Source organism: Nipponia nippon, unplaced genomic scaffold, assembly GCF_047370975.1.
Source record: "Nipponia nippon isolate SJK-2023a ecotype South Korea unplaced genomic scaffold, ASM4737097v1 scaffold_5, whole genome shotgun sequence".
Taxonomy (NCBI): Eukaryota; Metazoa; Chordata; class Aves; order Pelecaniformes; family Threskiornithidae; genus Nipponia; species Nipponia nippon.
The window spans coordinates 63,039,253-63,052,516 of NW_028262369.1; the positions used below are offsets into that span (position 1 = coordinate 63,039,253).

The window sequence follows — 13,264 nt, forward strand, 5'->3', positions numbered from 1 at the left end:
TCCAAGGTGAGAAGCAACGCTAAAAGAGACACTGTAATGCCTTTAGATCATGAGGCATGTTTATGCCTGCAGCAGTTAAGAGCTGGAAGAAAAATAACTGATTCTTCCTACGATTGTCATCCTTTACTCTTACAGACCTGGCCCCATGGAAAATCTGACATTCCCTTCAGGCAGAGCTGCAGTGAGACCCTCCATACTGCCCTATCAGATCGAATAGCTTTAACGCTGGTTCTGTTGTTACTGGTACCAGTGGAAGAGAACTACAAGTGACTTTATGGGAGAAAGGAAAGACTCTTGACATATCACCTGTTGAGTGGTAATGGTTCCAGAAACCTGTGAGGACAAAAGGAATGGAGATAAAAATCTATGAACAGGACATGAGTCGGGACTGTAACTAACAGAAAAGTTTCTATTTCTGAGTGCTACACACTGAAATGCTTTCTCCCCACCAATAACAAAAGATACTCAAGTTGTAAAGGCATTACAGCCACTATGCTCAAAGGCTGTAAGTGAAGCAAACCTTGTAGACAGAGACAACATCTCCTACAGCTGGGGGCGGGGGAACACACCAAACAAACAAACAAACAAACAAGAAAAGCTTTCAGGAATAGAAACTTTTATCCTGGTCCTCACCACTCACCTGCAAACTTGCCTGTTTTTCCTGCTGTATCAGATAATCTCATAAACGATGTTTTCTCTCTCCAAAGAGACTTGTCTCACTTAATTTAAGCTTTTCAGGTTAGAATTAAAGGGCATAACAGGACAAAAGGAGGGCCAGAGAGAATCTCCCTCCTTTGTTGGATGCAGAAGGTAACCTGGCCACAAAGGATGAGGAGAAGGCAGAGGTACTTAATGCCTTCTTTGCCTCAGTCTTTAATAGTCAAGCTAGTCATCCTTGGGTTTTTCAGGCCCCTGAGCTGGGAGATAGAGATAGGACGCAGAGTGAAGTCCCAGTTGTCGAAGAGGTGGCAGTCACTGACCTGCTCCTCCACCTGGATGCGCACAAGTCCATGGGCCCAGATGGGATCCACCCGAGCATACTGAGGAAGCTGACAGAGGAGCTGGCCAGGCCACTCTCCATTATTTATCAGCAGTCCTGGTCAACCAGAAAGGTCCCAGATGACTGGAAGCTAGCAAACGTGATGCCCCTCTACAAGAAGGGTCAGAAGGAGGATCCTGGGAACTACAGGCCTGTCAACCTGACCTCGGTGCCGGGGAAGGTCGTGGAGCAGGTCACCTTGAGTGCCATTATGCAGCAAGTGCGGGACAACCAAGGGATCAGGCCCAGCCAGCATGGGCTTATGAAAGGGAGATCCTGTTTCACTAACCTGGTCTCCTTCTATGGATGAGGGGAAGGCTGTGGATGTTGTCTACTTGGACTTTAGTAAGGCCTTTGACACTGTCTCCCACAGCGTTCTCCTGGAGAAGCTGGCTACACACAGCTTGGATGGGTGCACTCTATGCTGGATTAAAAACTGCCTGGACGGCCGAGCCCAGAGAGTGGTGGTGAATGGAGCCAAATCCAGTTGGCAGCCAGTCACAAGTGGTGTTCCCCAGGGCTCAGTGTTGGGGCCAGTCCTGTTCAATATCTTCATTGATGACCTGGATGAGGGGATCGAGTGCACCCTCAGTAAGTTTGCAGATGACACCAAGTTGGGTGGAAGTGTCGATCTGCTGGAGGGTAGGAAGGCCCTACAGAGAGACCTGGACAGGCTGGATCCATGGGCCGGGGCCAACTGCATGAGATTCAACAAGGCTAAGTGCTGGGTCCTGCACTTGGGTCACAACAACCCCATGCAACGCTACAGGCCGGGGGAGGAGTGGCTGGAGAGCTGCCTGGCAGAAAAGGACCTGGGGGGGGTGGTTGACAGCCACCTGAACATGAGCCAGCAGTGTGCCCAGGTGGCCAGGAGGGCCAATGGCATCCTGGCTTGTATCAAGAATAGTGTGGCCAGCAGGACCAGGGAGGTGATAGTGCCCCTGTACTCGGCACTGGTGAGGCCGCACCTCAAGTATTGTGTTCAGTTCTGGGCCCCTCATTACAAGAAGGACATTGAGGTGCTGGAGCGTGTCCAGAGGACGGCAACGAAGCTGGTGAAAGGTCTAGAGCACAAGGCTTATGAGGAGCGGCTGAGGGAGCTGGGGCTGTTTAGCCTGGAGAAGAGGAGGCTGAGGAGAGACCTTATTGCTCTCTACAACTACCTGAAAGGAGGTTGTAGCCAGGTGGGGGTCGGTCTCTTCTCCCTAGTAACGAGTGATAGAACGAGAGGAAACGGCCTCAAGCTGCGCCAGGGGAGGTTTAGGTTAGACATTAGGAAAAACTTCTTCACCGAGAGGGTGGTCAAGCATTGGAACAGGCTGCCCAGGGAAGTGGTTGAGTCTCCATCCCTGGAGGCATTTAAAGAACAGATAGATACGGTGCTTGAAGACCTGGTATAGATGGACTTGGCAGTGATACGTTGACGGTTGGACTCGATGATCTTAAGGGTCTTTTCCAACCTTGACAATTCTATGATTCTATGATCTCTTCTTTAATACTGTCTCAGAAAACGTCACTGCTGTATTACAAAGAAAGGGCCTGGCCCCTACCCCCACTGAAGTCAAGAGCAAAACTCCCACTCATTGCTATGGAGAAGGATCTAATCAAAATTGTTATTATCCTACTGCCTCCCAGCCTCCTGGTATGGCATGCAGGAAGTAACAAGCGATATGTTTTTACCCCACTGAATTACTAAAACAAGAATTTAAAAAAAAAAAAAAACAAAAGTACTGTAAGGGCCTACTGGCTGGTCTAGCAATTTATTCCACATAAATGAACTGCATCAGAAAGTGTTTGAAGATTGAGCATTAAGTAGAAGCAGACGCTTGCAGTTCTACAATATGTTGTTTCCTTTTAAAAAAGTTGCGTACCACCTGTTCCTTCCATTTGCTGTTTTTTCCTGAAGACATTGCTGGCAATGGAACTAGTCATTAAAAACAACCCACAAACACTTACTTGGTTAACTAACTAGCACTCGGGAGCTGCTGCCGTCAATAAGAACAACTTCCTCAGATACTCCCTCAATAAATATTTTTCTGGCCCTGCCTCTGGGTTTCACATCTGGTGTTTGGTAGAACATTAACTCAGGCATTTGCTACCACTCAGAAAACTGCTATTTTAACTCTGCATCTTTATACATTATATGTAATCTCAGACAATGAAAAACAAAGTGGCCCTTAAAAAGAGCACATTTTTTTGTATATTCATAATCTCAGGCTTTAAATTATTTGAGTGAGTGGGGTTTGGACATGTAGTCCGAATGCCCAGATGCACCCGAAAGAGAACAAAACCAACAAGCCAGTTCTGCTGCTGTGCAATATAGACATACTTGAGCTGACTTCAGTAGAGCCATGACAATTAGAAATCCGGTCCATTAGACTTACTACTGCAAGCACAGCTGGTTCAGAGTCATATGGGTGCCAGCTGGTTTGCCTGCACTAGTGGAGAAGATATACTACAGCCACAACCCTCATTCAACACCTCCCACTTTGTTTCCTCCCTGGCACGGGTCCAGGGGCAGACAGGCTTCCCTGGTCCCCATCCGACCCACAGGCTTCTGGGGAGGAAGGCGTCACGCAGGCATCCCTCCTGCTTTTCCACAAACGAACACGGGGAGCGTCGCAAAGGTCTGCAAGGTGCACTCTCACTCCACAAGACAGGGCTGGTTAACGTCGCAGTTTGATGGCCTCCATCCTAAACTGCCGGATGCAGCCCAGGACATGTGTTTTTTAACTCTTCAGCATACTGGCCAGACCACAGCCCTCCTGCCGCCCAGGGCTAACAGGATTGCCCACTGAGAGTGCAAGGCAGTGTGCTGCACATCCCGGCAAAGCGCTGCTGGGGGCAAACGCCACAAGAGATCTCTAGATGGAAAAACTCTGTCTCTCTCTGCCCCATGTGAGCTGAAGGGCTCCTTCTTATGAGAGGAGCACTTGGAACAACAATACAAGGAGCACTTCCAATCAAAGGGATATTTTTTTTTTTTTTGTAAGCTCAAGTTCCTTGTGACTTCAACATGAACAGCCAAGGCTCAGTCTAAATAGCTGCTGCCTCACATGACTCTTTCTCCAAGGTATGTAGCAGCCCTTAGCATCAAACCAAAGGATGCTGGATACAATGTCAATGCCTTCAAAATGGAAGCAGGTCTGGCTTTCTCTTTTCCTTTTTCATTTTGGCACAAAGAGAAGAATATCACACAGGAAATCTGTAACAGAGAAAGGAGTAGACCTAAGGATAACATCCTTGCTGTTTGGCCATATGGACTGTCCTCACTCCCCTGTACCACTCAAGTGGCATCGCCCTCCTCAGGAACCTCTGCTGTGGGAGCTCTTTGCATTGCTTGAATCCCTTCACACTTTCTGTTCCTAGCAGCAGAACAGGAGAGACTGGTAATGATGAGTATATGTGAACAGCTCCAGAAAACAACTTGAGGTGCATGATCTTACACTGGGAACTAGAGAACCAGTACACCCTGGTGCGATGACACTTAGATTTCTCCAAGGGATCAGGTGCCTTATTACGATCATTTAGTTGCTGTGCTATAGCAGACCGCTTTTACAAGATAAACAGGCCAAAAGAGCAGCAAATTTAAAGACAGAAGCACAAAAGACTCCACGGTGTAAAGTGGTGATCACAGTTCTTGTATCACTCTTTTAACAGTATACAGGTAAGTGCTCAGCTAGATCTGTCTGTTTATAGGGCTTGCAAGGACACCAGCTCACTCAGCTTCTTCATGTCCCACATTTGACAGCGAACAGAAGTGTCCAAAAACCAAAAGCTTTTTCTAGGTTCTCCAGAAAACGGCTCAACCGCACATGAGCTTCATAGCCCTCCTGAGGTGCTAATCTACAGGCTCTGCTCTCTGCAGGAGCAGAGCAGGGCGAGCACACTTCTTGCAAGAAGTAACCACACACAAGGGCCTAATGTTAAGCTAGGTAGTGCAGGTCTTTGGGCTTTTAAAAAAATTCTCTCTATTTTTTGTTCGTACCACATGGAAATTCACCACAAATTAGTATAGGTCTGGGAACGATTTCCTACATACACTCATGTTCTTCCTGTGAAATATTCTGATAAGATTTAAAAACATGTTTTTGTTGCTTTTTTTCTTTTAGATTCTCAGTAAGACACAACTGTTGCACTTACATTTCATGTTTTGTTTTGAGAATTTGGGGTTTATTGCCTGCAATTGTGAAAAATTAGGTAATATTTAGGTTCAATATGTGCCTGAGCTTGCAGAGACAGGTCTGAAACAAATGGTCTTGCTTTCATTCCTTTGTGCAAGATATACAACTGCTATGCGATGAGCAAGAAGGACAGGGAAGGTGCTTTGGGGCAGTCCAGAAAGTGATGCAACAGAGTCAGACCAAGAAACGTGTGAAGATTTTTTCTGTGCCATTATGTGGGTTGTATACAGGGTTAAGAGAGGATTATAAGAAAGGCTATCAAGACAAAAGGGAGAGCTGAACATTTAGCATGCTGTGAAAAAGTAACATGATCTGAATATTCCTTAGATTCATGCAGGAGAAGAGGGAAAGAAAATAACATCAGATAGAAGAACTAACAAAATTCAAAGTTTAAAGTGTTTCTTCAGCCTTGATCTGTGGCTGCTCCTGCAGCCTGCACTCACTGTTTGATCAGCTTACTAAAATGGGATTTAGGCAACCAATTATTTAATTACAAGAAGATTTTTTGCTGTCCATTTATGCAAGAACACATCTTCTCCACATGGTAAATTGTGAGCAGCTCAAACACAGCTGAAAGTACCCATATTCTGGGCACTGGAAGAATTGGATTACTCCTCACTCCTAAAAGCAGACAGGATTTACCCATCCCTTTCAGCCAACAGCTCCCCAGCCTGCACTGACTTTCCTGGTTACACACATGGCTGTTTGTGATGAGATTTTGGTAAGAGCAGACAGCACATTCAACACCTGCCATCAAGACTTTTGAAGCTCCAACTAGCACCAGTGAATTAAAATGCAGAATGAACTCTCCTCAACTTCACTGTTGCTCTTCTTTGCAAAGAGCACCCACCAAACAGCTTCATCTACACTTTAAGCTCAGATCCTCAAATCACACTCTTCCATTAGAGTTATTTGGCTTGGCCTCATTACAGCTTTGAAAGACCTGGCTCTTCCTGACCATTTAACTTTTTGCCTAATGAATCATGTTCAATGACATGCAGAGGCTGACAAGGAGCAGCTAAAAGAAGCATCTTGCACTCGCTGAAATCAAAGCTAGACCTTTTCTCACTGGAAAAGGATTAATACCACGAGTATTAATCCAACCCCGGCAGTTTCATTTCAAGTATGTTGATAACTGGAGGCTTGCTGATAGATTTTCACACCTCACCTCTTTCTCTCACTGCCTTCGACAAACACGTGAGACAAGGCTTACAAGACTACAGCAATTCTTCTTAGCATCTTGAAAATACAAATAGTATGTCTGCACTGCAGCCCATCGTCATTATAACACAGTTTTTGCCAAGCACTGCACTCTGAAATATCCAGCAGAGATACTGCTGCTCTGTACTGAAATACTGCCACTCATTCTCCTGCTTTAGAAAGACTCATGCCTTCACACACAGGAAAAAAGAACTATGACCTCCAAGAGAGAGAAGAGGGGCTGCAGTAAGAGCAATGTTGCAGCCAGAAGAAACTGCCCCCAGCACACAAGATGCAGGCAAGACATGTCTCAGTTTTTACTCCAATCCTCACCCTAGAAAGAAGAAGGACAAGAACCAGCTCCAGGAAACAAAAAAACAAAACAAACAAAAAAAAAACCACAACCAAAAAAAACCCCCACCAAACTACGATTTCACTGTGGCTGTGCAGTGCCACCAGATAAACCTGGTGCTTGAACACTTCAAGTAACTGAGATCAGCACTTTTCTTGGCTGAAGAGGAATGACCAAATAATTGTCCTTGCAACAACCACTGGATAAAGTGAAAATGGTGTTTACTGGCTCTCTTTGTGTTGTTTTTCACTTGAGCCATTCAAATAACCAAGAGCTGTCTGCACCCATTACACAAACCCTCCTCTGAACAGATAATGCCAGGGTGCAGTGGGAAATCTAGGGATCAGCATATTTCTTTGCATCTGTGCTGCATTGCAAATTTGTGTATTCCGTAAACAACCTCAATAAAACATTTCAACAAAGCAAAGCAACAAACCCTCAAACAAGGTGACCATGTGGTGACTGACAGACAAGTAATCAACGCATGTTGCAGAGATCATTTTTGGCAACAATGAACCCTAAATTTGAAGCGTGAGAAGAGAGAAATGCCACGTCATAGATTCAGCTTGCAGTGCTTGTACTCCGCAGTACCAGCTTTTAGATAGCTCAACTTGTACTGCCAATAAGACATTTCCTACAGAAAACAGACACCTGCACAAAAAAGTTGGCAAAAATCCCAATGCGCTTTTATTTTCACTTAAATTTCCACCTCTGTGCCATAAACACCTTCACTGTATAGCCCAGGAAATGTACGCATTGTCTTTGTTTAAAACACCATCAAAATACATAACACAGATACATGCAGACATAGGAGGAGTCCTGTCAAACTATTTGAGTTTGTTTGAACAAGCCACAGAGATTCATTAGGCAATCCAACCCAGTAAAGTCGAGATGTGCAGCATTGCCAGTGCTCTGGAATGACTGATACAAGATTAACAAAAACAGAAAACCCACCTTTTGATGTCGTCACGTTGTCGGTCACAGGATATTTTAGTTCAGGATTCCACAATCTGAAACAAAGGAAAAGCTCTCAGTTAGTGACAGCTATTAAAGGGAATAGGCTCTCATATTTTATTAAATAAATTAAAGACTCATGAATTGCAGCATGTGATTAACAAAATACCTGCCTTCTCTGCTTTTGGTAATGTGCAAAGTTACACCAAACTCGCCTTTCCAGTGACTAGAACCTCTACTGCCATCATAGCTTACCTCCCTTCATATGCATCAGACCACGTCCCACTGAAGAGCTTGGGCCTTCAGAATGCCTGTTCTCATATAAAGTGGATATCCACAGAAAAGCAGATTCCACTGAAACACAGCCTACACTGATGGTTTCTGTTAGGATCAGAGTTTTACAGAAATAAAAACCCCTTCTTATTTTACAGAAAGGAGATCTGCAAGCAGAAGACCTTTCATGTATCTAGTTTCACCAGGGATTATTCACCAAAAATTATAAAAGATGGTAACAGAAACAACCGAAAGTACAAGGAGTCAGCAAACAAAGAACACAGATAATACAACTTAATTTACCAAAAGCTTCCTTGTTTCCAGGAATCCCACAGTTATATCTCACAGTAAAAAATGATGTGCTTACAAGCTGCAGGCCAGACTGATGGGACCTATAAATTGAGTATCACGTAATTGAGTATCATGTACCACAGAAAAGCCGCAACGGGGAAGTGCTGCCGAGCAATCACAGAGGAGAATCCTCTCTGGTGCTACAGATGTTTATTGCATGACCTTGGGCACATCCTGAACTACTTTGTGTTCTAGTTACTACTACTACTACTATCTTAAGATGAGTTTAGTATCATTGCAACAGCATAAATGAGGATTGATTACTGCTTTGAAAATCCTGGGAAAGATTGGGCAAGGGAGAAGCACCTATAAAGTGAAAATTGTTGGTATTTACAAATTGCATTGAATTGCCCAAGAAGGAGGGAGAACAGACTGACTTCTCTTCCCAGCTTCAAGCCAACGGTCAGCAAACAGATCATTTACCGGTACTATCACCCTTAATCAGCACGCACTCTACCTGAAGAATTAAATTCTGCCAGAATATGGCTAACAAAAAAGCACAGCTGGACAAAGCTATATTACATATTCACTGCTTGACAGGGGAAGGGTGGAGAGAAGATAAATGCTAGCAGGAATAAAAGCACTTTGTACTTTTAGTCAACTTTGCTATGTCTCACTGTACCCATGAGCATAGGGACTGTCAATGAAAGTAATGGGAGTCTTGCTTCCGACTTTATCGAACTTAGAAATGAAGCATTTCATTTCACAGAAAGGTAGTGAAGGGCAGATTCAGTGTCTTGCCAAAGTTAACATGAGGCGGTGGCTGAATCATGAGCAGAAAGCAAAGACCCCATCCCTACCTCCCTCTGTTAAGCATGGGGCAACTTTCTGAAAAGCAAAAAAAGATTAAGTCTGTATTGCACACTGCTGTTATAACCGAAGATAATGATGGAGGTGTAACCAGGAGGAAAAATGGAAGAAAACTCAAGCTCAACTATTTCTTCTTTCCTCCCAATACCAGAAAATGAAAAGTCAGTTCTTACAATATGCTGGCCAGGCGTGGTCCCTATTATCTTCAGTTAATTCCACATGTCTGAGAAGGAAATCAGCTCTAAGCCGGTTAGACTTGCTAAATAAGATTTGTCCAAGGCCCCACCCACAGCAGCAGTGTCATGCACCAAAGATTTGGCATTCTTTAGGAAGATGCTACTTGTCCAGACACTGTTAATAATGGTCAGCAAAACGCAACCATCTAATAACTCATACATAACACTTCCCTCTTGAGCAAAACCCCATTCAGAACCTCCTAATCTCTGAGGAGCTCCCCGTCCATATCCAAAGCAAGAGATTAGTAGGGATGGTACCAGCAGGATCCCTTTTATAAAGCTTCTGATGAGCGTATGATGGACAAGCACACAACCCTGGCACCTCCAGCAAGGAGAACTCCCAGCATCTTTAAAGTCTCATCCACAACGTTCACCCACTGAGAGACTCTTATCTTGGGTCACGATAAAAGGGAAACAGACTTGTTGCTAGCAAGATAATATGGTTGTAAAACACTGATCAGACACCTATTTACTTTCCTGCTTTAGTTACACTCCATTAACTCTGGTTTAGGAACCTCAAGATTTTCAGAATCACAGCCCTGACTCATGCAGCCTGTGGTGAACACCCCGGACAGATTTAAGAAAAGACTATTAATAAATAAAGCACCATGCCAATTGCTTGACTCAGACAAAACACATTTAGCACTGCTAAATGTTGGCACTTTGTCTTCTGAACACTTGTTGGCTAATAAAATCAGGAGTTGTTTTTAAAGAACATGCCTATATTGAATAATTTCTCTACCCCTTTCCTGTAACTACAGTGGCACTTGCTAATGCTGTCAGCTTCTACATGAAGTTGGTGTTCCTGCAAGGAGTCACACTGACAGATCTGGTTAGCAGTCTTTCACTAACAGCTTTCCAGTAACATGCAATAGCAAAATAAAGTTGTCCGGTATTTGCCAGCCCCGAGAGAGGGACATGTGCTGTGAAGACAGCTGTGCTTATCCAAAATATCCATTGGCACAGGTGGACCCTGGGTACGTTTCATTTCAGAAGATGAAGTTGGTTTGGCTAACAGGGAGAAACTGAAAATCTGAAGGCAGGAGATGGATTGGGTAATGGTGATCATGAAATGATAACACCAACTATTCCAACAGAAGGAAGGAACACGTGCAGCAGATTAAGGGTAGTGAATCTCAAAAAAGATTTCAAGTAACTCTGCACAGGTCAGCAGGGCTTCGTGGGAGGCCAAAAGAGTGCAGGAAAGCTGCCAGTGCTGGAGATGGAATAAAGATACAAAGGTAAACTATTCTGAGGCAAAAGAAAGCCGGGACATCAAGTATGGTGCTGACCAAAACAGAGAGAGATGTTTAAAGAATATTAAGAAGAAACTCATGTAGGTAAGTCAGCTGAAACAGATGAAATTAAACTACAATTTTTTTATGTAGAAAACAAACAAACCCAAAACAAAACAACCACACACTAATGGATGAAACCACTGACACTGCAAACTCATGGGAGATGAGGGAAGTCCTAAAGCACTGCCTGTAGGCATGCACAGGACCCCCATAAAAAGGAAAGAAGATGACAACCGCATGGAACTAGAGACCTGTCGGTCTAACTCAGATTCCTGAAGCAAATCGTTAATCAATTATAAATACCCAAAAGATGGATAGATGATCAAAATCAGCAAATCTGCTTCTGTAAGGAACCAACCAAGACAAACTGGTCTAATCTAGTTTTCTGTTACAGTATAGCATATTTACTGGAAAAAGGGCAGCACAGACATGCTATACTCTTCAGGGGTTTGAATGAGTTTTCAGAGGTGTCAGTCTGAGGCTCACTTCTTTGCAATATTTTGTGTGACTAGCCAGAAAAAAGCACTGAGCTGAGAGAGTCTGCAAGTATTTCATTAGGTCCAAAATAGTCCAAAATCAACGTCATGAAACTCAATGATGCAAAGTGCTGTTGTAGCGCTGCTGCAGAGGCGGCAAAAAGCAATATTTCAGAACACAGCTTCATCCACCAAAATCTTAGCTGAAGCCCAACAGGCTGAGCCCAGGTACATGACTTTGCACAGGAGGAGCTGGAGTGCAAACCCACATTCCTCTCTGCTGTACTGTGTGGAGGTAAGTCACACCCCACAGAAAAGCAAAGTGAACAACTGCATATTCAGCTTCCATAGTCAGATTTTCCAGAGCTCTTCTGTCAGAGCCATCAACGTAGTACTGTTGACTGTTGTCTGCAACACAGACATGCCTTAACACAGGAGATAATCCTCCAAAGTATAAAGCTAGCAGTTGTCGAACATGTCTGAAAGACTTGCAAAGGAGATTTAGGCTAATCTAACTAAATTAGGAACCTACTGAGGCTGTACACCACCTTCACTGGACAGTGAAAAAGAACGAGGTAAACAGGATGGGGACACCTTGGGGAATTCACCTCCACAACCAAGGTCTGCATCGTATCTCTTGCAATTCCTTCCTTCCTTGGGTTACCTCTCTTTGATCTGCGCACTGCAGAGAATGGACAGTCCAAGATTTTTGGTTGTTTGTCTGCCTGCACGTGACAAAGCTGAGCAGCAGGATCTGCGGATGTACTCCGAAGGCCTCGTCCTTGAAAATACACTAGGCTAATTCACATTTTGGACTGAGGTTCACTTTTGAAGCCTACGGCTCCAGCCTGCTCACATCAGTCTGCGTGAAGGGAGAACAAATGCATCTTCTGTTTCTTTAAAAAGCCAGAAATTTCAAAGCCTGCTTTATCTCTGATTGGAGTAAAACTGTTACTCATCTGCTGTGGCACTTTTGATAGCCTCTCTTACCAACATCTTGTGAAATGAAAAGTTTAATGAGTCCTAAAAAACGCAGAATATTTTAGATGGTTTATACATGAAAAATGATCTATGGCTCAGAGCTGAAGAGGGAGTAACGTAACAGATCTGTGGGGCATCTTCTCTGCTGTGCAAAAAAGGAGCAGAGACACATTCAATATCATTAATGGAAGCTGAGAGCCTAGTTTCCCGGGAGCTATATGGAGCACATACCCTTTCAACTTTAATCTCCCAGTTTCAGGGACAGGAATTCACACCAGAGGTACATTGTGTGCTGTCGGTACTTCTGCAGCGACAGACCCTCAAAGCTTCCATTTGGTTCTTCGACTGATCCTGTTATCCTTTTGCCATTTTTTAATGCTTAAACACATTTTCAAAGGTGCAACTTGACACACTGCAAGGGTACCAACAGTGCAAGAAAATATGTAACAAAAAAAAAATTTACTTTAAAAAGCAATCAGTGTTGCTCTAACACTGCTCCTATTCAAGTAAATTCTTTATCCTTTCATAACAAGGCACTTCTGTTAGTATGAACCTGCAAATTCTGAATTGCTTCCTATTCTCATTCATAGGCAATGTCTTTCTTGTAGCAATTCTGATTTCCAGGGAGTTTATTCTGGATCTATACAATTGCAAGTGAAATTAAACCACATCCTTTTATTACCTGCTTAGCCGACTTTCAATTTATTGACATCAACGCTGTAAGAGATAACACGGTTGGAAGCTTTCTGCGAGGGAAGAATAGCCTGAAACTTTTTTATTCTTCCATGAGATTTCATACTCAAAATTCTGACTCCTAGCTAGGACAGATCAGCAGAGCTGTACTAAAATGCCAGGGAATGGCACTGATTCATAGCAGTTAAGGATCAGTCTTGGACACATGTCTTGGGGAACCACAACGCGAGTTGTTCCTTCCTCTATAGTGATGAAAAGATACTTGGAAAGTATCTTTGCTTTCTTTTCCTGACAGAGAATCTACACATTCCCCTTCTCTCCCTAAAACAAATCCTTGAGTGTTTCTCCTGTTACTCTCACAACATCTGTCCTGAGCCCACAGAGCTTCACCACTGACCACTACTTGCCAACCACATT

At 43.8% G+C, this 13,264-nt stretch overlaps 1 protein-coding gene across 49 annotated transcripts in view; it reads right to left on the reverse strand.

Moving 5' to 3' along the window:
- MAP2 (microtubule associated protein 2) overlaps positions 1-13,264 on the reverse strand; it is a 240,331-nt gene that overhangs the window by 184,984 nt on the left and 42,083 nt on the right. For all 49 annotated transcript variants that reach the window (XM_087731223.1, XM_087731227.1, XM_087731220.1 and 46 more), the window contains exon 2: positions 7,730-7,785. The gene's annotated coding sequence lies outside the window, so the exon portion shown is untranslated. The remainder of the gene's footprint in view (positions 1-7,729; positions 7,786-13,264) is intronic.